The sequence below is a fragment of the Topomyia yanbarensis genome, chromosome 2 (assembly GCF_030247195.1).
Source record: "Topomyia yanbarensis strain Yona2022 chromosome 2, ASM3024719v1, whole genome shotgun sequence".
In the NCBI taxonomy this organism is placed as follows: domain Eukaryota; kingdom Metazoa; phylum Arthropoda; class Insecta; order Diptera; family Culicidae; genus Topomyia; species Topomyia yanbarensis.
Window position 1 is genome coordinate 447021864 of NC_080671.1, and position 23962 is coordinate 447045825.

General features: G+C 38.4%; 1 protein-coding gene across 1 annotated transcript in view; it reads left to right on the forward strand.

The window, feature by feature from the left end:
* Positions 1 to 23962, forward strand: part of LOC131685727 (uncharacterized) — a 755395-nt gene that overhangs the window by 299352 nt on the left and 432081 nt on the right. The gene's annotated exons all lie outside the window — the stretch shown is intronic.

Sequence of the window (23962 nt, forward strand, 5' to 3'; positions counted from 1 at the left end):
ATAGAGCTCAATGCAAATGTAAATCTTGAACAGCGTTTTTCTCGGCTTGCTGTTTTTCCATGTGGGACTCTTATGCTTTTATGGGCAGTGAACCGCACACTAAAAATTAAGCATCAGATACACGGTCCGCGCACGATCATTTAAGAAGGCACACGAATATGTGAATGGCCACAGGATTTTAAAAGCAAATTTATCTGCGCGAAGTTACATACACGCTAGCAGATGAGACAAACATGTTAACAAACAAAACGTCTTAAGCGGGAGTCTAAAAATTCCCGTGTTCGCGCGATAATGTCCGGAAATTTTTATCTTCGTTCTTACCGGCCTAGGGTCATGCCTTCAGTTAAACTAAAAAAATGAAGCTAATATCCGCTGCTGCTCATAGCCATTAACTACACATTAGATGCTCATCTCCGGCTTATTCCGGCAAACATATTGTCTGGAAAGGCGCCGAGTAGGGGAGCCCGGGGCTAGTTGGCGGTTGGGGTAAGGTGGCGGAATCCCCTTTTCTCCGTTTCTATGAGACATAAAGCGCTGTTTCTTGTTGTGAACCTCAAGTAATATGAAACGCATTATCCAATGTATTTTGGTTCAAAACATTTAGTTTTGTAGAAGCTGTGGGTGATATTGTGTTTACGAGCATACTTTGTAAATTTTCCTAATTTGAAACATTGTAATTTAAAGGGGGTTTCAATACATTCCCCGAATGATTATATTTTTCGATAGTGTGTGAAAAGAGCTTTCAGTATCCGTATAGATATTACGCCTATCCAGGGCTGTAGAGAGAAATTACGGGCCCGGGGGGTCCAGCATAAGAGCCTCCTCCATCATTGTATCATTGTAGGGCCCCCTCCATCATAACTTCATATAGCATAAAACACAAAAAGTGCTAAGCTAAGCTTTCGGTTGAGCGTCTCTTAATTACTGCCATCACGTTCTGTAGTTCCTGAACAGTTTTGGGTCTTATTCAGGCTCCACTTGACGATAAATCAATAGTCCTCGATTAGGCCGAGCGCAGAAAGTTCTTGTCCTTGTGCCCCCATAGAACCTTATAGGCGTTATACTACTACGTGTCCTCTTTTCCATAATGGCAGTATTCAAATCCGCTCAAAATAGCGAGGAATAATCGTATTGCTTCATGAAAGGTAGCAGACGTTTTTTCATACACTCTTTCACATAAATTTCCTTATTGACGGGCTCAGCCACAATGAAAATGTCGCCTTTCAAACCACAGGTACAGGAAGCCTGCCAAACCTGATATTTCTGTGTGAACTTCGACAGCTTCATATATGCTTGAAAATATCCTTCCGGTTGCCATTACATTGGTGACAGTTGATTTGGTCACTTTTAACGGTTTCGCTAATTTGGCATGTAAGTAATTTGGATTCAGGCTATGCGCGAGCAAAATTTCTCTGTGTTGCTACTTTTGTTTGGTTGACATTTTTATAACTGAATTGCAAATGTCAAATAGAAAAAGCATCTTTCTGCAAGCAGGCAAATGAGGGATTTGCGGATTTGTTGAACATCGTGGAATGAAATGCGTCAAGTTTAGGTCGACCAAATTTTGATCGCAAATTTTAAATAGCTGTGAAACTTTTAGTGGCTTCGAAAGAAGCTGATTTATCAATATTTCCATATTCATCAGGATGTCGATGGTTTTATTCCAATCTTTGTCTGGTTGCAACTAGAAATCGTTAAAGAAACACCACATTCGGCCAAGCCGGTGCGCTACAACATTGCAAGTCTCTGAAAATACAACTTCTCATTTGTTCGATAGTGTTACTGACTTTTTTTCAGTTTCAGGGAAAACTGGTTCAGGTGATTTTTGCGAGTTCCTCATTTATATATTTGGTGCAATATTATTGAACAACTCATAATTAAAACTTTTCACAAATGGCGAGAGAAAAACAAAAAAAATAACAAGCGAGTAAAAACTACTAAATAGATGAAGTGGAACAAAACAAGAAAGCTACAAAATGTAACAAATAATAACGGAAAAAATTAATAATATGCAAATAGTCAAAAACCTACCTATAAGAAAAAAATCTTAAACGGAGAAACAACACAAAATGGAAAAAAATTAAGACAATGGAAAATTTAAAAAAAATAAAGTACTTAACTATTTGAAAAAAAAGAGCAAAATTGAAACAATCAAATTAAACGAAAGAAATGATAAAAATTAGATAAATATTAAATAAATAGAAAAATATTGCAAAATAGGTAAAATAATGAAAAACGAGTAACTAGTAAAATGAAAAATAAAACACCATGAACATGGAGAGCAGTATAATTGGCAAAAGCAAGAAAAATGAATACAACAAAAAATATAAAAACAAGACAACAATTAACAAATATTGCAAAATGGATCCACCGAGTTAAACGTAAAAATAAAAACTATACAAAATGTTTGAAATGTAAAAAAATGGTAGCAAATTTAAAAAATTAAAAGAATAAAAACAAGAAAATGGGAAAATGTTAAAAATGTTTCAGAATTGAAGAAATGATACGGTACAAGAATGGAATAAGTATAAAATAACTGCTAAAAATCTAAAAATGGCCGTTATTTTTTTTAAAGAAATAAGAATAAATGGGAATAATTGGATGGAATAGATTGAAGAAAAAATGTAAAACATGAGCAAGTGGAAATAGCCCAAAAACAGAAAATAGTGAAATCATAGAAACATGTAGAATCAAAATGATTTAAATGGGTAATAATGAAAATTCTAGAAGAAATAAAAAACAGGAATATTACCACAAAGAAAAACAAGAGAAAACTTAAAAAATAATGAATTCAAAATAAATAAATCTAAATAAAGTAAAAGTGGAAAAAAATTGAAAAATTGATGAAATGAAAAACTGAAAACATTCCAAAAACAAAGAGCATAACGAAATAGAAAATCTGGAATTCAAAATTGTTTAAATCAGTAAAAAAGAAAAATATTAAAGGAAATTGAACATAAGAATAAACATAATAAATAAAAATGGAGAACAAAAAATTTCACAACGCAAAGAAAATTGAAACAAAAGAAATAGAAAAAAAATATTGCGCAAATGAGAGAAACCCAAAATGAAAAAAGGCGGAGAGAGAAATGCTAAAACAAGTTAATTGGAAGATATGAACAAATACAAAGAAATAATAGAAAATAGAAGTTTAGTTAAATAAATTAAATAAATTTAATGAAACCAGTTAAACAAATAAAAACAAAAGAAACGAATAAAATGATAGATAAAATGGAAAGAACGTGAAAATATGAAAAGAATTTAAAAAGGGTAAATAAAATACAAAATACAAGTGCAAAAACTGGGACATATTTTAACAGGGATTGGATTGATAGAAATAGAAAAACGAAAATATGGAGCAAAATATATAGAAAAGTTAAATAAGATTAAATGCAGAAAATAGAAAGAATGCAAAACCTAGATGAAATGGAAAGAGAAACAGAAAAAGTAAATATGAAACGAGAGAAAAATGGGAGTTTCTTTAAACTGAGAAAATCAGTTAAAGATGACAAAAACTTTCGGGTTGGCGTATTTAAATAATAAAATGTCAAGTGAATAAGAAAAGTTACTATGGATTGCTTTCTTCGTGGATTTTCATATTCTTTCTTGATTTGTGGTGTTAATCAGAATTCGTTTCACAAAACCTATTTGAACAATTGAGCATTAATTGGTAAAATACGAAACAAAATCATTTTCGAGAGTCCAGAACTTTCTACTTTAACTAGCTTAATTTTTTAAATAGTTAGTCAAAATCCATGAAATATTTGTTGTAAAATATGAAAAAGAAGATGAATTTCAATTTTAACACACAATTTACAAAAAAATATCTTATGTCTTTTTGCCCATTGCGCTCCCCTCCACAGCTTCGGGCCCGGGGGAAAACATCCCATCCCCCCTCCCCTCTCGGCGGCCCTGCACCTATCCATAGGCAAAAGTAATTTTTGAAACTCTTTTTTATAAAATATGCGATTGGGGTAAGTTGGTGGTGACGCACACGGGGTAAGTTGCCGGTACTATTTACAGCGCAAATATAGTCATCAAATATTTTCATTTCTGGATTTCACTTCAAAGTAAGAGAAACTTTTTCATGTGTCGCTCGTCAATGTAGGGGACAATAATTTCGGCCAATTGTCTGACGAATTTGTCTTAACGATGGCCACACATATAGATTGCTAAGCATTGCGTGTATCCTGTTCGTGCCATATGAGTTTGATTCGAAGAACATGTTGTCAAAAGCTCCTTAATATCAAGAACGACGGTTCGAGCTCGTTGGGTACGAGCCAGTTTGCCATCTCATGCGTCATACCGCCAGAGAGGAGAGTTACGTCAAACACCTCTTCCCTGACTGATCATGCAAAAGTTGGACGATTCCCCAACCGATCCCGTGCAGATATGTACTGCTTAAGTATTCCAACATTTCGGTGCCTCTCGAATTGATAACTGAGCTGCCCCAAATTATGTGGTGAGTTTTGCATCACTGCCAGTTATGAGTGGAAACCCATTTTTGCAACAGTATGATACAGCCCTTTTGAAAGCATATGGGGATGATGAATAGTTATTATTCCATATAGATCTTTTGAGTTTGACACTTAATAATAGTAAGACGTGAACATTTTAACAGATTAAAATCAATACTTCTGTTTTGATGTTGTAGTTACCGAACTTCATCGGAACCGCACAAACTGATCGAACTTAAGCGGAAACACACCTTCTAACCTCGGTACATTTTGTTTTATCTTGCAGCCTAGAGGGCGTACGCCAACTTTATCTAACAGTGGCAAACTAGTTGGTACAAGTAGGACAAAGTACCACTCGGTCTGAGAACAGAAGAGCAATAAAAGCCGGAAATAACAAATGTAGAAGAGCACTCAAGCTCACCAGCAGCTGATAAGCGACCGGTGTGTGTGTGTGTGTGGATCTGTAATAAGTAGCAAGCGATTGGAGACGGGAAAGGGAAACTTGTTTTTTTTCCTCTTCCCTACCGTGTGCAGCCAGAATCTGAAATGAGGCTAAGCGATGACGGTGGAAACGCAGCCGGAGTTGTACGGTTGGACGGAATTTGGCTTCCATTTCGCCGGTTCCCAGTTTGCCAACATTCTTGGATGGAAAAAGTCTATTCCCGTTGGGGTGATGGGGATGGATTTTGGGTGACGAACAGGGGGAATCCCCTGCAAAAAACATCGTTTTTAGATTATTTTCCACCAGTCATCACCGCAGAAACATTCGCTGAACTGAGAAAAAAAACCGAATAACAAATTCACTTCTCGTGTGAGTACAGAACCACACCAGGAACACAGTTATATTTATATGTACCTACATCGAAACATATCAGCTCTGAAGGGGGTCTGTGGGAAAGGAAATGTTCTTCTTCTGGTTTTGGCTCGGAAATGAAAGATTCTGGCCTAGAGAAAGAGAGACAGAGAGAGGAACAGAGATTTATGCCCGCTTTACGAGCAGCATCCAAAGAGGTGTTGATTTGAGGATGATTTACATTGGGAATCAATGTTGAACTTCGATCAGTTTTGAATCCGAGTGTTGGGGGGATGAGAATCGATGAATACGTGCCATGGAGTTTGGGGTTTTTGTGGTGGGTGAAAAAATGAAACATTTACGGCATGAACGAGCTCTTTTGGGTTTGGGCTGATTGAAATGTAAACAGGGCAATCAGATGATGTTCTCAGTGCACAATTCTGGCGCAGATGATGCTCACAATGTTCGACATGCCTTTCAGAGTGTTTTTGTGTAGTTATAAATGTCGGTAAAGCGTTTTGCAGCAATTGACTTAATCTACCAGTTGTGTGAATACAATAGAATCCTCTTCGGTTAAAAAGCTTTTATAACCTAAGTTAAAATTTCTTATCGGAGACAGTTTCGACGTAAAGTTCATTCCAGATAACTCACCCGACTGAATTGAACCATTCCCAAAATCCCTAACTGTTGTGTTCCTCGGCGGCACCAAGATTTAATCGCCCACTTCTTGCCCCGGAAAATGTCCCTATCCCATAAAAAACAACTCCTATCACGTGACGTCAATAAGATTGAACATTCCATTATGCGCAAAAATGAAAAGAAAAGATATGAATTTCACTAACGCCGCCACCATTCAAAGCTATTGTCGCCTGCTGGTCGAAATTTCATTACAAGGCAAACATTCATTAGCGAAGGCAACCATCCGTCTCCATCGTAGCAGCCCGGGAGCGCAGTGCAGTGCCGTTCGGAAGCAGTAGCAGCAGCAGCCTCTTAAGCCGTTCCATTGTCAGATTGGACCAGATCCAGCACCAGATAGCTTCTCAAAAGCTCGACAATAAATTGTGTCGGTTGCCGTTGGTCCGGTCTAGTTAGCCTTTTTTTATGTGGATTTATTTTCCCAGACGTCAATCTCCGCTCGATCTAAACGAACTGCAAATCAGAAAAATCATCTCCTGCGTTGCGCTGCCAAGGAAACCGAGGCATACTATTTCTGTATGTACACGTACAACGGATCGGGCCTGTCGGCTAACTATCCTATCAGAAGCGAAGCGGGAAAAGGGGGTCGGGCAATGGGAAAATGAATGGGAAATAGTATGTCATCTCGAAGCACGAAAAAAAAAAGATGAAACTGTTTTGATGCGACATGAGGATTAGTTTGTTTTCTTTTTTTTTCTTCTACCCTGGAGCTGGTTTCGTCAAAGCACCGCCAGAGAACCAGATTGAATGGCTTGGATGTGGAGTGGATGAGAAGTGCGGGGATGGATATGGAGGGAGGGGGAAATTGTTCAGCTTTTTCTTCGGTACAAGAGTGCTCATACATTCGCTGCTTTGGGTAAGGCTTATTCCACGAGAGGGCAATAAATCAACGACGGAAACATAATTTCGTTATTATGCAGTGAGTGTTGGGGTACTTTCGGACGGCGGGTGGAATGACGGGAGAAAAAATATAAAATACGGGAGAAAAATTGAGAGAACGAACGAAAATAAGATTAAAAGTTGTGTGCTGTTCAAAATTCCGGGAACGGGGACCTGGGGAAAGGTATAAACTTTGTCTCAACAATAGCAGTCTGGGGAAGCACTTGGAATGAGTTATAACGGGAAGATGTCGAATATTGCACTGGGAATCTGGAGCATGACTTGGGAAATTTTTAGCAATTCATCCGACAAATGTTTGGGTGATAATTAAAATAAGAAAGTTTGGTAGCACTGGACAGGACTAGTTCAAAGGGGACGCACGGTAGTTTGTGAAAATAAGAAAACAGAAAATTCCATAAATAAATCAACCTGTTCCCCCCGGCACTCCGGTTACCCCGTCCAAAAACAGGTTATCGAATCAAAAGAGCACTCTTCTTTGAAAGCATATTCCCGATCGAATCACAAAAGACGGAGAACTTCAAAGTCCCCCGGGGAGGAAGCACACTGTGCCCGAACTCATTGATGAACCGGAATGATTGATCAGTGCTCTCGCCGCCAGTTCTGTTCATTAGTATCTGCTTTCAAGTGCCACCACTTGATTTCAGATCCTTACTCTTTAGCCGTTCACAATCGAACCGTAAGCTAGAGAAGAGCATGGAAGGAGAATCTACCACGCAGCACAAAACATAAGGTGCCCTCCATTAATTTGCAGCAGATTCGTGTGAACGACGAGCATACCTATTTACCCTCTAATCTACCACTGTGCTCTCTGTGTGTGTCGATAGCACCGGCAGCACTTTGCCATTCAGTTTCACCTTATCCCAACCCCATTCTCCCTGCCAGCAGCTGATTGTTTTCCGCTTCCGGTATACATATATATGTGGCCCTATAAGGATTCACTGTACAATCATCGATACTCTTGTAGAAGAGTTCAGATTTGATTCGAGCTGATTGAAATAGGAACCTTCCGGATCGAGTTTCGAAACGCTCAGACACTCGTTGTACCCAACCCGATAGTAAGGCAACCATCAGCAAACGGTTGCAGAGCTGTAACATTATTTCCCGTAATTGATGGGAACGATTCACGGAACTCGGCAGTCACAGGTGCTAGAGGAACACTATGTATACATATCTATCGGGCCCCAACAGTCTGCTGGAAGTGGAACAGTTGCCAATGGAAATCAATAACATCGAGTGAAATTATTCCGAGTCAGTTAATGCGCGATGTGCGATTGGATGTGGAGTTTAATCACTCGAAAGTACCGTAGTTCCGCTCCGCCGCCGGTATAGCGAGGCTGAAGTATGTCGCAGCAAGCCCACGTTCCTTGTGACAAACGGATTCTCAGGCAATCGGGAATTTGTCACTGCTTGAGCTGACTAAGTGGGGCATCCTGACATCTAATCGAGCGATGTGCGGAGGTGCTTCGGATTAATGTTTCTATATGTTTGCCCCGGGAGGAAGTCGTATCTAATGGGATGAATAACATCGGCAATATGGGTTGAGTTATGAGGTAGTCACGGTGTATTTACTAGAACAATTTTATGCAAAAAAATTCAGCATCTCTGAAACTTTGGAATATGAAAGAATGGGCTTTCCCCTTTCATTTGAAACTAAGATCAAAATAATCCGTCGGGGGGTCCAGAGCAACTTTTTTTTGAAGTTTTTTTTCGTAACAATATAGGTTTTACTACTGGAGCTAGTTCATATTTCTGTCCCTAGATGGTGCTTTATACATTCGAACAACACTAAAAGTGAGAATTTGATAGAAAATTTAATTGTCTACAAGTTTGTTGACCACTAAAAATTGATCTGAAATTATCCGGAAAAGTTGCTTAAGATTTTAACAAAGTTATATCTAAGATAGTTTCACACGAGGCCTAGTGGTTTGGAAATATGTTTTCTCGCACTTATTACATTACCAAAAAAAGAAGTGACATGAAAATGTTAGACGGGATTCATTACGTGGACAATTCTAATTGACCTTCTGAAAATTAGGATGTTTGACAGAGTCAGAAAACTATTTGTGCTTTTGGTTTGTAATCTTTCCAGATAGTTTCGAAGGAACTACCATTCATCGGAAGGTATTGCTTGGTTACAAGGGTTTGCTTAGATTTATGTTTTAGAAAGGACCATACGTTGTATAATTTAGGTTATGATAGCTTAAGTCAGCTATTATAATTCCGTTCAAGACGAAATGTTGGGACACACCGTTTCTAATTTAACGCAACCCACAGCAGTAACTGTCCAAATTAGTGGTTAGCGTGAAACGATTTATTCAAATTTTCTCCGCAAAGCATATTGTGGCTGTTGGATTTTACGGTCATTTCTTATCGATTATGCGAGATATCGTTACTAAATTGATCCTAGATTATGCGAAATGTATTACTTTTGAAAACAAAATATGATTTGAGTACAACAAAAACCTTATATACATAGAAGTCCTCGAATATATCCCAAAAAAAATATCTTGATCCAAAGACTCAAAGTTTTTTGTTCACTGTTTGTCACATTGAGTTAATTTTGAAAACGGATAATTAGTGTTTTTAACCAAGCGTTGCAATGAAATCCGCGAAATATTGCAATGGTGTGTTAAAAGTTTCATTGAGATTGTTCGAATATAAAGGTTGAAGTTCAGGACAAGTGAATTTTATAAGAAGATGCCAACAGAGTAGGAGATTCATGTAAGAATAGTTATCAGTCATCCCTGAGAACAATCGAAAAAATGAAAAAAGAAGGCATACATCATTGCAAAAACTGTTTCTGCGAGAGGAATCACTTACCATCATGAACAAGAATATTAATATCATACTAGCTTTGTCAACACTTATCTAAGACTTTTCATCTCAAAAATATTAATGATGCCCTGTATCAGGAAATTGTAATTTTCAGCTAAAAGATGAGACTTTCCAAACTTTCAAATTCCGCTGAATTCACTGTTGAACTAAACACAACTATTTGGCCAATAAAAAAGTGCTTGTGAATTGACAAACCACTAGGTCTTCTGTGAAACTAACTGAGACTTAGAATTCGTTAAAATATTAAACAACTTTTCCAAATAATTCCAAATCGGTTTTTAGTTAGTAACAAAGTTGTATACAATTAAATAATCTATCAGATTCTCACTTTTAGTGTTGTTCGAATGTCTAAAGCACCATCTAGGGGCAGAACTATTAACTAGTTCCATTGTAAAATCTGTTTCACGAAAAAAAAAACTTCAAAAAAAAAGTTGCTCTAGACCCCCCGACGGATTATTTGGATTTTGATTTCAAATGAAAGGGGAAAGCCCATTCTTTCATATCCTGATGTTTCAGAGATGCTGTTTTTTTTTTGCATAAAGTTGTTAAAAAAAGACACCGTGTAGTGTTTATTTATTGTTGTATTATGTCCAATTACCACGCGATTCCACAAGTTTCCATTGTTTGCTAAATTAGATATTAGATATTAGATAGTTTGCAAATATAAAAATACGTTTTTCAATGCACTAACCTTGCCGGTGTACGGTGCTGCTTGAGGAAGCTAGAACATTTTTCTATACAATCAATCCGAGTTTTTGACGGAATTCCATCTGTAGCTCTTACTTTGTGCGACAATATCACACCTCTTCACTTGGGGTTTCTATTCGAAACACTCTTATTTTTCGTCTTCTCATTTTCAGTGAACTTTTTCAAATACACATGAATTTTCACTTCGAATGCCATTTTTCTCAATGTAAACAAGCGCGTCGGTGCTTAGCAACAAGAATGCGTTGGTGGCTTCCACATATCTTCACCTTAAACTGAACTCAGTATGCCTGAAAACCAATTTGGATTTCACCAATTCGCTAGAATTTCAGGTAAAGCTTTACCGCATCGGGTTGAATTACCAGACACACCACACAATCGCTTTGGGACAAACTTCTTGACAGCCGGTCGTTTCCTCCGTCACAGGTTTCATTCGATTTCACACACTGAAGCACTCTCATTAATTTGCACATAATTATAACCAGCAAAGTTTGCCCGGAATGTGTTTTTCTTTTAGGTACTGGTGAGTGAGCTAATATGACAAGCTGTGTCATACGTTGAAGTGATCCTCGCCTGCTTCGATTTGGCGCTATCGTCGTCGGTGATGATTATGATGTTATTGATAATGATGATGATGATGATGATGCTAGAAGGGGTGAATGGTATTAATTAGTGACAGCTGTTGCATGCTTCGGCGAGATGAGACTCCAATATTACCAAGATACCAATAAAAACCATAGCAAATGGGTCCCAAGTCAGGCTTTCGTGGTTCGTTATATGCGGCTACAGTTACACCACGACTTAAAATACATTTTCCGAAGCGAACATGTACGTTAAATCTAAATATAAAAAGAAATAATCTGTTTTGAAAAAGGATTTTTTATTAAACGCACAAATTATTGCTGGTTTTATCCAGTTAACAGTGACATGAACAGATTCTACATATTCACAACTAAACCAATATCAGAATTTAGAATGACCAATAAGAATAAATACTATTATTAGGAGTTCCGTATTTGTTAATAAACACTTTCTCTAGCAGCCTAGATATGCCATAGAGTGTCGGAAGCGGTTGTTTCGACCGGCTAAGACTTACACTACGGATCCCTCCAAGCATGGAACCCCAATTCCATAGTGTCATACGACCCGTGTCATGCTATGGTTAGAATTGTTGACGGGGTTTAAAATATTCTAAATTAGAAACGGAGTTTGGGAAGATCCGGTTGAACCATAATCTAACCTACCTCAACAAAAAAATTCGTGCAAAAGGGATACTATTGCAAATAGCCGTTATTTCTATTCCTACAGCGAAGATGGAAGATTAGTAAAACTCAACAGTATATCGATTAATTTCAAGTGTAGAAATATCCGGCGAAATGGAATGTTCATTGGCAAAGTATAAGGCTTTTTTCCGAAGCTTTATTTCGACTATGCTCAGTTTCATCACATCAGGAATGTGACCCTTGGCCGACGAGTTTCCGTTAGCTTCCCGAATGAGGTTCGTCTGATTTCATCCAGTGCCAATCCTGAAACTTGGATCACTGAGGTACTGCTTGATAAAACAGGCAAGGTTTCCACGAACACCCCATTGGTGCAGGTGGCGATCTAGGATGTTGGCTATGATGTCACTTGCTATTTTACCGAGGCAGTCTAGATGAATTCCTGTGCCGAATCCCTTACGGAATGCAAACTGTCGATGGCCGATAAGTTCTCGTTCTTCGGGGAGGGTCACCATTCTCCGTCTGTTTACCATTCTTTCCATCGTTTTCCCAATACGGGTGAGAAAACTGATAGGTCGGAAGTCATTCGGGTTCCTGGTTACCTCGCATCTTTTCGGAATGGGAATCGTGGGGGCGGTTCTCCAGCTGTCTGAGAAGGACCCGCCTTCCGATATCCTGTTGAATCCGCCTACCCGAGCAAATACTCATGGGTATAAACACCACATAGTCCCTTGAAAAGACCTTAAACAGGTCCGTACCAAAATTCACAACCATCAAGACACCATAAAATGGTCTCAATACCCCCTAAGTACACCAACATATGGTATTTTATATGGGATCTACCGGACCATGGTAGTGGTGTTTTCATGGGTTGAACCCATTTCAAACACCCATGTCAAACCCCATGAGCATGGGGGTATTATGGGCTTTCCGTTTGCTCGGGTAGGAGTGCTCGATTGCCCACCGGCGGTAAATGCCCAAACAGGGAATAGCCAACGTTGTCGAGTCCGGCAGAATTGCTGTTTTGCAGTATTCAGTGCAGTGGCTAGCTCCACTCCAGAGAAAGGTTTGCTGTATTCCTGGCTAGCATCTGCTATGAATGTTGTAGGGGTGGTTTCTATGGCCCTCTTCGTTTTTAGAAAAGCAGGTGGGAGGGATAGAAGGGCAAAGTGTTGACGATTGACGCTTACGGTATTGACCCTTTTCCACAGATCCACAGTTGACGAATCGGAGCTGATTCCGTCCAGGAAAGAAGCCCAGCTGTCCTTGGCTTTCTCGATGGCCCTGAGACGGCGAAAATCCGCCGATCTCTCATCCCATCGACAATGGTCAGAGGGGACTCTACAAACCCATCTGGAGAATAGTCGCGGTCTCGATCGTGGGCGTCCGAGATGTTATTTTTGTAGTTCGGCCACTCTGCCCGGTCACAGAGCCAACGACTACGCCGTGACATGCAGGAGGGCGTCCGTGCATAGCAGTCTTCAATAGGGAAGTGATTGCTGTTTCCAATGTCGGCGAAAACCGACCGTCCGCAGATTCCAGCGATGGAGCTACAACATATGGTTAAGTCGAAAGCGGATGTGGATCAGCCCCGGAGAAAGGTGATACTATCGTCATTTTTGTTCCTACTTCACTAACTTCCTGAGAGATGTAAATAGATGCTACTGTATAACTTATGAGAAAATTGATTTTTCTTGATTCTGTTGGATGGCAAAGCAGATGTGCGTAGAGCGGGTTGGAGGTCTCCTAGGTTTGCTCTCAAGCCGTTGGTGTTCTATTGGATAGTCAGTGTGAAGTTTGTTCCGTCGGGTAGCGAGGTTGGAGCTATTCCTGGCTGGACTGCTGCTGTATACCATTTGGATGGGTGGAAGTCAGTAGGACAAGTGTGCGACGAATCCGCCGCGGGTGCGCGTTTAGAGGGTCTTTGGCCTGTTGCTAGTGTTTCTGTAGAAAAGGTAGAGGTAGCAGTGGGGGTTTTGGTGGGTTCTGAGCTTATGGGGACTTACCCGTGAGGGCCTCGGATTCCCCATGCTGGCATCCGTCCTCCATCGGATGTTTCCGAATCGGAGGCGATACGGCTGCACGCGGAGCAAGTTTTGTTGTCCATACTTTGTATACGTGGTCTGTGGTCTGATGGTTTCCTCGTAGATTTTGAGCGTTGACGTTGGTGCGGCTGCTTTTGTACCGTAGTACCCTTAAGGAAGGTAAAGTACGACAGAAAGTTACAAGAGGCAAATAATGAATGCTCTTTGGATCCATTGAAAAAATGACTCAAAGAATGACAAAGTCGGTGTAAGTGGCAGAAACCTGTGTGTGAGAACCAAATCGAACCATTTTCACCAGTGAATCCGGATTTTGGTCACAGACGGTCACTTTTATCAAATCGTAAACCATCATGCGACGTATCAAAAAAACATCTACTGAGCTTCACAAGATTGATGAAAGCATTGAAAACAAGTTTCGAGGCCGATTGCCCGCGTTGGCCTGTTCCGGTGATTCTGGAATATGATCTCAGAGGGTCACTTTTATCAAATCGCAAACCTTCATAACACAATGTATCAATAACCTCTACTAAGCTTCACAAGATGCTTCAATTCGAACGAAGTCAAACATCAAAATTACAGCAAATCTTATATTGATGTCAGCGTGTAATTGAAATCTTGATTCGAAATTTAATTACGATTGACAAATGTGACATAAAATTTTCTTTTCATCACTTTCATAACTTATGTTTCTTATAGATTTTTTTCTGATACCCTGGAAAAAGTATAAATTCAACGCAATCGATACGAAACTGACTGGTTTATCAACTCTCTCCAAAGAGCAAAATATACAACCAAACAACTAAAGGCGCTTGTTGAACTTATTTAACAAGTTTCTTGAGGGTAACATTGTCCCTCATGACTGGAGGCAAGTGAAGATCATCGCCATCCAAAAAACAAGGAAAACCAGCCTCCGACCACAACTCGTATCGACCGATTACAATGCTGTCCTGTATTCGAAAGTTGCTTGATCCTGTTTCGGCTCGACAACTCGAAGTCGAAACAAAGGGACGAACAGAAATCCAGATGGCATCAGTCTTCTTGGATATTAAGGGGGCTTTTGACCCAGTTTCTATCAACATTCTGTCAGAGAAGCTGCACCAGCATGATCTTTCACCAATTTTAAATAACTTTTCGTTAAATCTGTTGTCTGAAAAGCACATGCACTTTTCGCATGGCGATTTAACAACATCGCGATTTAGCTACATGGGTCTTCCCCAGGACTCATGTCTAAGTCCCCTACTCTACAACTTTTACGTGAATGACATTGACGATTGTCTTGTTTATTCATGCACTCTAAGACAACTTGCAGACGATGGAGTGGTCTCTGTTACAGGGCCCAAAGCTGCCGATTTGCAAGGACCATTACAAGATACTTTGGACAATTTGTCTGCTTGGGCTCTTCAGCTGGGTATCGAGTTCTCCACGGAGAAAACTGAATTGGTTGTTTTTTCTAGGAAGCGTGCGCCGGCGCAACTCCAGCTTCTATTAATGGGTGTAACGATCAATCAGATTTTCACATTTAAATATCTCGGGGTTTGGTTCAACTCTAAAGGTACCTGGGGATGTCACATTAGGTATCTGAAACAGAAATGCCAACAAAGAATCAATTTTCTACGGACAATAACTGGAACATGGTGGGGTGCCCACCCAGGAGACCTTATCAGGTTGTACCAAACAACGATATTGTCGGTGATGGAGTACGGGTGTTTTTGTTTCCGCTCCGCTGCGAACATACACTTCATCAAACTGGAGAGAATCTAATATCGTTGCTTGCGCATTGCCTTGGGTTGCATGCACTCGACCCATACGATGAGTCTCGAAGTGCTGGCGGGCGTTCTTCCGCTAAAAAATCGATTTTGGGAACTCTCATATCGATTGCTCATCCGATGCGACATTCTGAACCCGTTGGTGATTCAATATTTCGAGAGGCTCGTCGAGCTTAATTCTCAAACCCGTTTTATGTCCTCGTACTTCGACTACATGGCACAGAGCATCAGACCTTCTTCATATAATCCCGACCGTGTTCCTTTCTTTGATACTTCTAATTCAACTGTATTCTTCGACGCATCCATGCAGGAAGAGACCTATGGAATCCCAGATCATATACGCCCACAAGTGATCCCCAATATATTTTATAATAAATTCCGAGAAGTCGACTGCGACAAAATGTTCTACACCGACAGATCAAACCTCGATGGGTCCACTGGCTTCGGTATCTTCAATGATAATGTCACCGCTTCATTCAAGCTCAATGATCCTGCTTCAGTTTACGTCGCCGAATTAGCCGCTATTCGCTATGCCCTTGGAATCATCGACACGTTGCCCACAAATCACTGCTTCATCATTTCGGACAGCCTCAGCTCTATCGAGGCTCTTCGTGCGGTGAAGCCTAAAAATCAATTCCCGTATTTTCTGGGAATGATACGGGAATCTATGCGAAAGTTATCTGAAAATCTTACCAAATTACCTTTGTTTGGGTCCCCTCTCATTGCTCTATCCCGGGCAATGAAAAGGCCGACTCTTAAGAAAAGGTGGGCGCTTTAGAAGGTGTCATCTACGAAAGACCGATTTGCTTCAAGTAATTTTTCAGTATTTGTCATCAGAGAACACTCGACAGTTGGCAAAACTCGTGGAGCAATGAGGAATGCTTGTAATGAAGGTTTTCACGACATCGATCACGTTGTCTGGGTATGCGCAGGTATTGTGACGGCAAGTCTCAGTTAAAGAATTCCCTTCGGGCCCGAGGTAGACCACCCAATGTCCCAGTTCGGGATATGCTGGCAAATCGAGATCTCCCCTATGTGTCCCTTACTTACATCTTTAGAAAAAGGATAAACGTCCCAATTTAGCCCCTACTGACAAGGCACTGTGTCGTTGATCTCCCGTTTGCCCGAAAGTTACAAGTTCTGCCCTTCTCTCCATGTCATTATATACGCCTTTTCTCCTCTGTCCTTGATACAACTGCTGCTACACCGATGATGGAAATAAGCCCCTCTTTGAATATCTTAACCAAGTCTCCTTCAAAAAAATCAAATTTGTATTCTGTATGACTAGTTTTAAGATAGCTGTTAATTTTATTCTTCATTGAAACTATTGTCCCCCATCTTGAAAACAGAATTTAAGATATCTGTGAAATTTCTCATAAGTTCCCCCTTTTATATACCAAGCTATATATTTATTGTTAAGATAACTGTAAAATATTCCGTAAAAAAACTATTCCTCCCCTTTTGGATTCCTTGCTTTAAAATTTTTCATAAAAAAAATCTTTTGCCCCCACTCTTGTATATAGAACTGTATTTCTAGTCTTAAGATAACTGTAGAATTATTCCTTTCAATATAAAAAAATATCTCAACATTGTAACCTCCTAGTACTAGCAGTGATGTTCCCCTATTACAAAATGCTTTGACGTGCTTTTCAAAGAGACAAATCTAGAAATAGAAGAAGAACTAGATGAAGAGCTCCCATTCGATTTTCGTGAAGCAGAAGGTGATCGTGAACCGGAAGTTTCTTTCGCTAACAAAGCTGGCGACTTTGCTTGGGCAGCGAAGAACGCACCAAAAATACAGTCAAAGTAGAGGAATGTTGATGCACCAAGGAAGGGAACTTTCAACATTGATTTACATCTAATCAAAACTCCCATTGATGCACTTTTTCAATTTTTTTATGATGCCACATCAAATCTTGCGATTCAGCAATGCGGAAGCTCACGCGGTTGGTAATGCAAACTACAAGAAGATTACTCGTAGTGAATTTCTGGCTTTTCTCGGGATTTTGATCAACGACGGTCGCATGCATGCAAAATCCATGAATATAGATGATCTTTGGTGCAAGGATACCGTGTATGGATGACCAAAAGCCGCTTCAAAGAAATAATGTGATATTTGCTGTTCGACGCACTCCTAAGAGATTCGGAACAGCTGGGGGCTTTGGAATTCCACACCACCCAAAAGGCTCAAAAGATCGGTTAACTATTATCCGATGGCTAATGGATAGCTTTTGTAAAGAACTTCAGCAGCAAATATCTTCCTGGGCGTGATATTACCATAGACGAGCATATAGTCAATTTCCGTGGGCGGTGTATATTTATAGTATATACAAAAGCAAAACCGCACCCGTATGGTATAAAGCTGTGGTGTATAACTGATGCTAACAACACCTTCCTTTGTTTTTTTCGACGTTTACACAGGTATTATCATTATCTCATATTCACAACTTCTAGAATAGTACATGTCATTCGTTTGAAAATAAAACTAATCTGAGCTCATTTCTATCTATACTGATAATATTTATAATTTTTAGTGCTCAAATGAAAGATCTTAGTTGCTTTTATTAGCCTTACTTGTCATTATATAAACCAAAAGTTATAGTCATTTAGAAACGTGGTTGTTTATCAATAAGAAGGGTATGAGAGGGTTAAAGATGCCATTGGAATTCTGAGCAGGAATCAGTTGTTGAAAGGGATAATGGGAGAGGGGCCATATTGTGTCAAAGTCCACTGGAAGTCAGAGCAGGATGTTTACCCCCGGTTTCAATGAAAATAGGACCATGATTCTATCAGTATCTGGAATAAATCATAATCCTCAGCGGAAATCTCTCTTGAGAAGGATTCCATCAGATATTTAAGAAGCTTTTCTCTAGAATCCTGCATCAAAATTCAGAGAAAAAATCGTAGAAATACGGATAAATATTCAATCGAAATTCTGAAATAGATTCTATTGGGATGCTAAGAAAACTTCGATCAGAATCCTGGAAAGCATCCAAACAGAATCCTAAGAAGTATATAATAATTATCCCAAGAGATAGCCAGAAACCAACCGAGCAATGTAGGTATAATGACATCTTATGTGGCCTGTAGTAACCGATATGTGTATTACGAAAAAAATGTACTTTTAGTGTAATATTAAAAAATTGCATATTTGGCAATACTGGCGTTAAAAACTTTTTTTTGGATTCCTTAAACAAATCCTTGAAAAAATTATCTCGCTGATTGATTCTAATGCAAACAGTACCAAAGATATAATCTGAAGAAAAACAATTTTTTAAACAATTTGCTAAAATTAAGAGTGTTCCCACACGGAAAAAATCGGTTCATAAATTCATGAACAAAAGGTCACGATTTCATGAATGGACAATTTACGATAACCGTGACAAAGTTCCAGAAATTATGAATAATAAACCTCATATTCATGAAACTATTTGTGTTTTCTGAAAACCAGTTCACCCCGAATATACACTGCGTCAAGTTGATTTAAGACACCCCTTGTATTTGATACTAAATGTAATGCCATAAGTATTATTTTAATTTTTTCTATATCGATAGTAATAAGTCAGCAAACAAAATTGTTTTACTGACCGCACTAGCAAATAGGGACAGTGCTATCAGCTCAGCGAATGTAAACAAAACTATCAAGTGTCAAGTTCCTTTAAGACAGTTAATTAGTTGTTGACTTTATTTTGTTTAGCTAGTTTCTAACGTCATTTTAAAGTTATGCCGCGAGGAAAGTACCTTTCGCAAGAGGAAAAAGCCACCATACTGGCATACAGGCGCATAAATATGAGTATCAATCAGATTTCGAAGGAGGTTGGTAGATCGCGGTGTGTGGTCAGGAATTTTCTGGAGGATCCAGAAAATTAAAGTAAAAAGTACCCGAAAACCATCAAAAGCAAACTAACAAGCCGAGATAAAAGGAAAATAGTCAACACGGCATCCAATTCAACAAAATCGCTTAGTCAAATTAAGGCTGAGCTGGATTTAAACGTATCTCGGGAGACTATTCGACAGGTGTTGGTGAAAAATCCAAATATTTGCCGCTCGAAAATGATGCGTGCACCTTGTCTGAAACAAGAGCATAAAATGGTAAGGCTTAAATTTGCAAGAGCTAACATGAGCCGCGACTGGAACTTGGTAAGTTTCTAAATTGGGAAAACATAGTTGCAATATAATAGATATTTTTGCGACAGGTTATCTTTAGCGACGAAAAAAAAATTTAACCTTGATGGTCCTGACGGATTTAATTCGTATTGGCGTGATCTACGAAAGGAAGAGGTACATTTTTCTACGCGTAATTTTGGAGGAGGAAGTTGCATGGTATGGGGCGCATTTTTCAGTCGCGGAAAACTGAACTTGGCGTTTACTTCCAGCAAAATGAACAGCAAAGATTATATAAATGCCCTTGAAACATGTTTGCTTCCATTTAAACGGCGGTATTCACGCCTAAAGTTCACTTTCCAAGAAGATAATGCGTCAATTCACAAAAGTACCGAAACCATGAGATGGTTGAAGGACAAAAAAATCGATGTACTTCCATGGCCAGCTCGTTCTCCTGACTTCAACCCAATAGAAAATCTGTGGGGAATCCTCGTACGTCGAATCAAACGTTACGCTGCCGTGAATGAGCTTAAAAGTGCGATTACAGAAGCATGGAATTCCGTTGAAGCAGATGTGATTAAAAACCTTATAAATAGTATGCCAAATAGAGTTTACGCAGTCATTAATAAGAATGGAAACCCAATCAAGTACTGAGGAGTCGCAAAATTGTTGGTTGATTTGAAAATGGAGGATTTTGTGAAAAAAGTTGGTGACTGTCTTAAATGATTTTGACATGTCGAAAGTTAAAAATCGATATAATTCTTATATTTATTAAATAAATTAGGATTTTGTCGTTGAAATGTTGTGTAATATGTTGAAATAAATTGATTTGATTAGAATTAGAATGAAAGATCTCTAACATTTTTGGAAATTGAAAAATATCGTGATGTCTTAAATCTCCTTGACGCAGTGTATACATGGCGTTACATTAGAATGTTTGGTTGGGTTACTGTTGTTGTTCCCCGGACATGTTTAGTTTTTGTTGTGCTTCTTGTTCATGATTTGGGAATACACAGTCGACAGTCAAACGTTGTTCATGATTTCAAGAGCTTATTCGCGATTCTTGTGAATTCTCATGACGTTAGCGGGATTAAAGTTCATAATTTCAAGATCATAATCGCGATGTTCGTAATTTTCATTCACGTTATCGTGATATTTTAGTCATAAGTATAGTGATTCATGTTCACGAGTTCAGGAACTTGGTCACGATTTTAGATATTTTTGTCACTAGTTGTGTGATTTGTGTTCATGATTTCAGGATCTTAGTGACGATTTTCGTAATTTTTTGTTCATGTTATTATGATATTTTATTTTAGAGCTTACTTTCAAAGAGTAATGTAACCAGTGTTCATGATATCAGCGGTTTTATCATGGTATTCGTAAATTCTCTTCGCCTTATCGTGATCTATCATTTTTTGGTTACTATTTTTTTTAATCGGAATAACGTGACAATATGAACTGGATCATTAAAATAAGACTCATTTGCGATATCTGGTTTTGTGAACTATATCACGCACACTATTTGAGGCTCTCAGTGCAGTTTTCGTTTTCTGTCCGGACATCACAATGAACCTTATCAAATGAATAATGATGTTCGAAGTTCTAATGTTTTTTTTTATATCTGCTGCTCGTACCCATTACTGGTCGCTAGCAACTGGGTATTTCATTAAAAAGTGTATGGAACAAAAATGATTGCACGAATAATACTCCAACTTTTGTGATAGAGTTCACGTAAAAATTTCATTACCATGTTTCATGCAATTGTAAATGATTAGGGATATCTTCTCAATATCACAAGCATGCAAATAGATACTAGATAGTTCGTAAATCATGTACTAGGAATCATGAACCAGTTCAGGAATACATGAATAATACATCATGATTTCGTGAACTACTTCACGAGAACGGATATTGGATTGGGACTAATATATTAGAGATCATGAATTAGTTCACGAGAATTGAATGGGTTCATGATTAAAATTCCGAATTTCGAGAAATAGCTCACGAAAAAATAACCAGAATATTTCGATGTTGTGAACTATTGTTCCTATAACTATGAAAAAAATCATGAGTCAACCTTTGGTTTTATGAATAATGTTCATAAAGTTGTGAACTAGTTCTTGGCGGAAACCGTGACTGAAGTTCACAAAACAAAATCAAATATTTCCACAAATGATAGCGTTATGCGGGCGTTACTGAAGGGAAATTGAACATAATTATAAAAGCCATGATTTTTGGTCATGGTCCTGTTCTCGTAACGTAAAAACGTGATTCTTCCAGCATTCATGGCACTTTATTCACGATTTTGGGAACATTTTTTTTCCGTTCATGGACTGAGGGGCTGTTCAAACGACACAACAATTTAGGTTATTATATATTGGCTCAAAATGAACAATTTCTTCAAAACTGGTTCCGTCCACGAAGGTCGATTCCAAGTTTTGGTTTTTAGGTCACTTTGCGCGGAATATATTATATATTATATTATATTATATTATATTATATTATATTATATTATATTATATTATATTATATTATATTATATTATATTATATTATATTATATTATATTATATTATATTATATTATATTATATTATATTATATTATATTATATTATATTATATTATATTATATTATATTATATTATATTATATTATATTATATTATATTATATTATATTATATTATTTTTTATCTTGCATTATTTTAATGCCATATTCCTTATATTCAATAATTAAAATACATACATGAAGCCGCAACCAGATCAAGACTCAAGCTGGATGATGGCAACCTAGATTCATTCATCACTATAGGATTCAAATTGGGTTTTTATTCATAACATTCATTATATGCATTATATTCAGAATTTCATACACTACATTTCATATACAAATTAAATAACATTGGGTTGGGAGGGAGCATCAGGGTATCATTCAAGTTGCGACTTGGACTAGATGTCATGGGTCGCCAGCTTCTAGTCACAAAATATGAATACTACCAGCGAGCGCATAATTCTTCGGGATCATGCTGTTGCTGTGAATGTTCTTATCTGACAAGTGGTAACAAGATTGACGCGCCCTTCTTACACAAACCATCAGGTAGTGCCTTAACAAATATTGAAAATTGAGTTATGTAACTGGCTGGATCTTTTCGTTGGAAGGAGATTCTTTGTCCCTTCGGATTGCGCATAAATGACTCCGTTCATGAATCCACCCCACTTTGGTCCTTTATACAGTGTTAATGTGAATGTCGGTTGATAACATAATTTTATCCTTACTGTTAAAAGCATCTTCAGCCACCGGAGTATTCCATGCACTGATGGTGGGTTCCTATATCATCATCATCATCATCAACTGTGTTGTGGGAAGGGGTTTGGGGGTTGCGTGGAGTAGTTCATTTCTATCTCGCTATTGTACATTTCCGTGTCATCATCGAAGTTGCTGCCTTTATTTTCGCGAATATCTGATTTCTTCTTTGCTTCTTACCCTAACGAGTGTGAACTTTCTCAATGATGGTGCTGGTTGTAGATTTTGAGATACTTTATGCAGCTTTTGCCGTTGTCAATATTACCCGAGCAGCTGTCACACATTTTTCAATTGGTTATGTTCAGCGGTTTCTAAGCAGGGTAGTTCGTAATTTGCCGTTTTTTCACAGAACTGGCACGTATTAATTTGATTTTTTTATGTGGAAACAATACTCTGTGTAACGGTACTATCGCATTATGTTTTGTATTGCAAGGTCAGCTAGGAGGAAATGGATCGACTCACCTACATTTTCACCACATAAAACAATATTTGAAATATTGTTAAGTAGTTCCTATACGTGCCCTTCGGAATCGGTTCCATTTCTTCCAAATATGACAACAGTCTGCAAGTAAGCGGTGTCCGATATTGTAGCGTTTCATGGTCCATATAAAGAAGGATGTTAATTATGGCATTGTCACACACAACCATGTGTTTTAAGCTGTTCGAAATGAATGGTTTCGTATGAGCTAATTTGTTGAGCGACGGCTTCCGAAAGTCTAACCTCCACACCTTTGCACCTTAAGGATCAATCAATAATTTTGTTATCACCGTATTTGGCCTGAGCACTACTTCTTGCTTCTGCTTCTTACTCACCTCGACAGATTACTACAGCATGAATTATAGTAACAGTTTCTTTTAATAAATTGTGTTAAAAGTCGCCAATGAACCCATTTTGTTAAACATATTTTTGAAAAAATACGGGAGAAAACTGTTTAGCTACGCATTATAACACGTACTCCCTGTGGAGATACAAAGGTACCGTCCGTCTCTTGCAAGAACGAGGGTCGGAAAACACATTTGATCAACTTCGTCGTCGTTATTAAATATTGTATTGAAACATGCAAAATGAAAATGACATACTTTTATAGAGTACTCGTTGTGGATATTTTTTTTTTCATTTGATCAATGACGAAATGCAC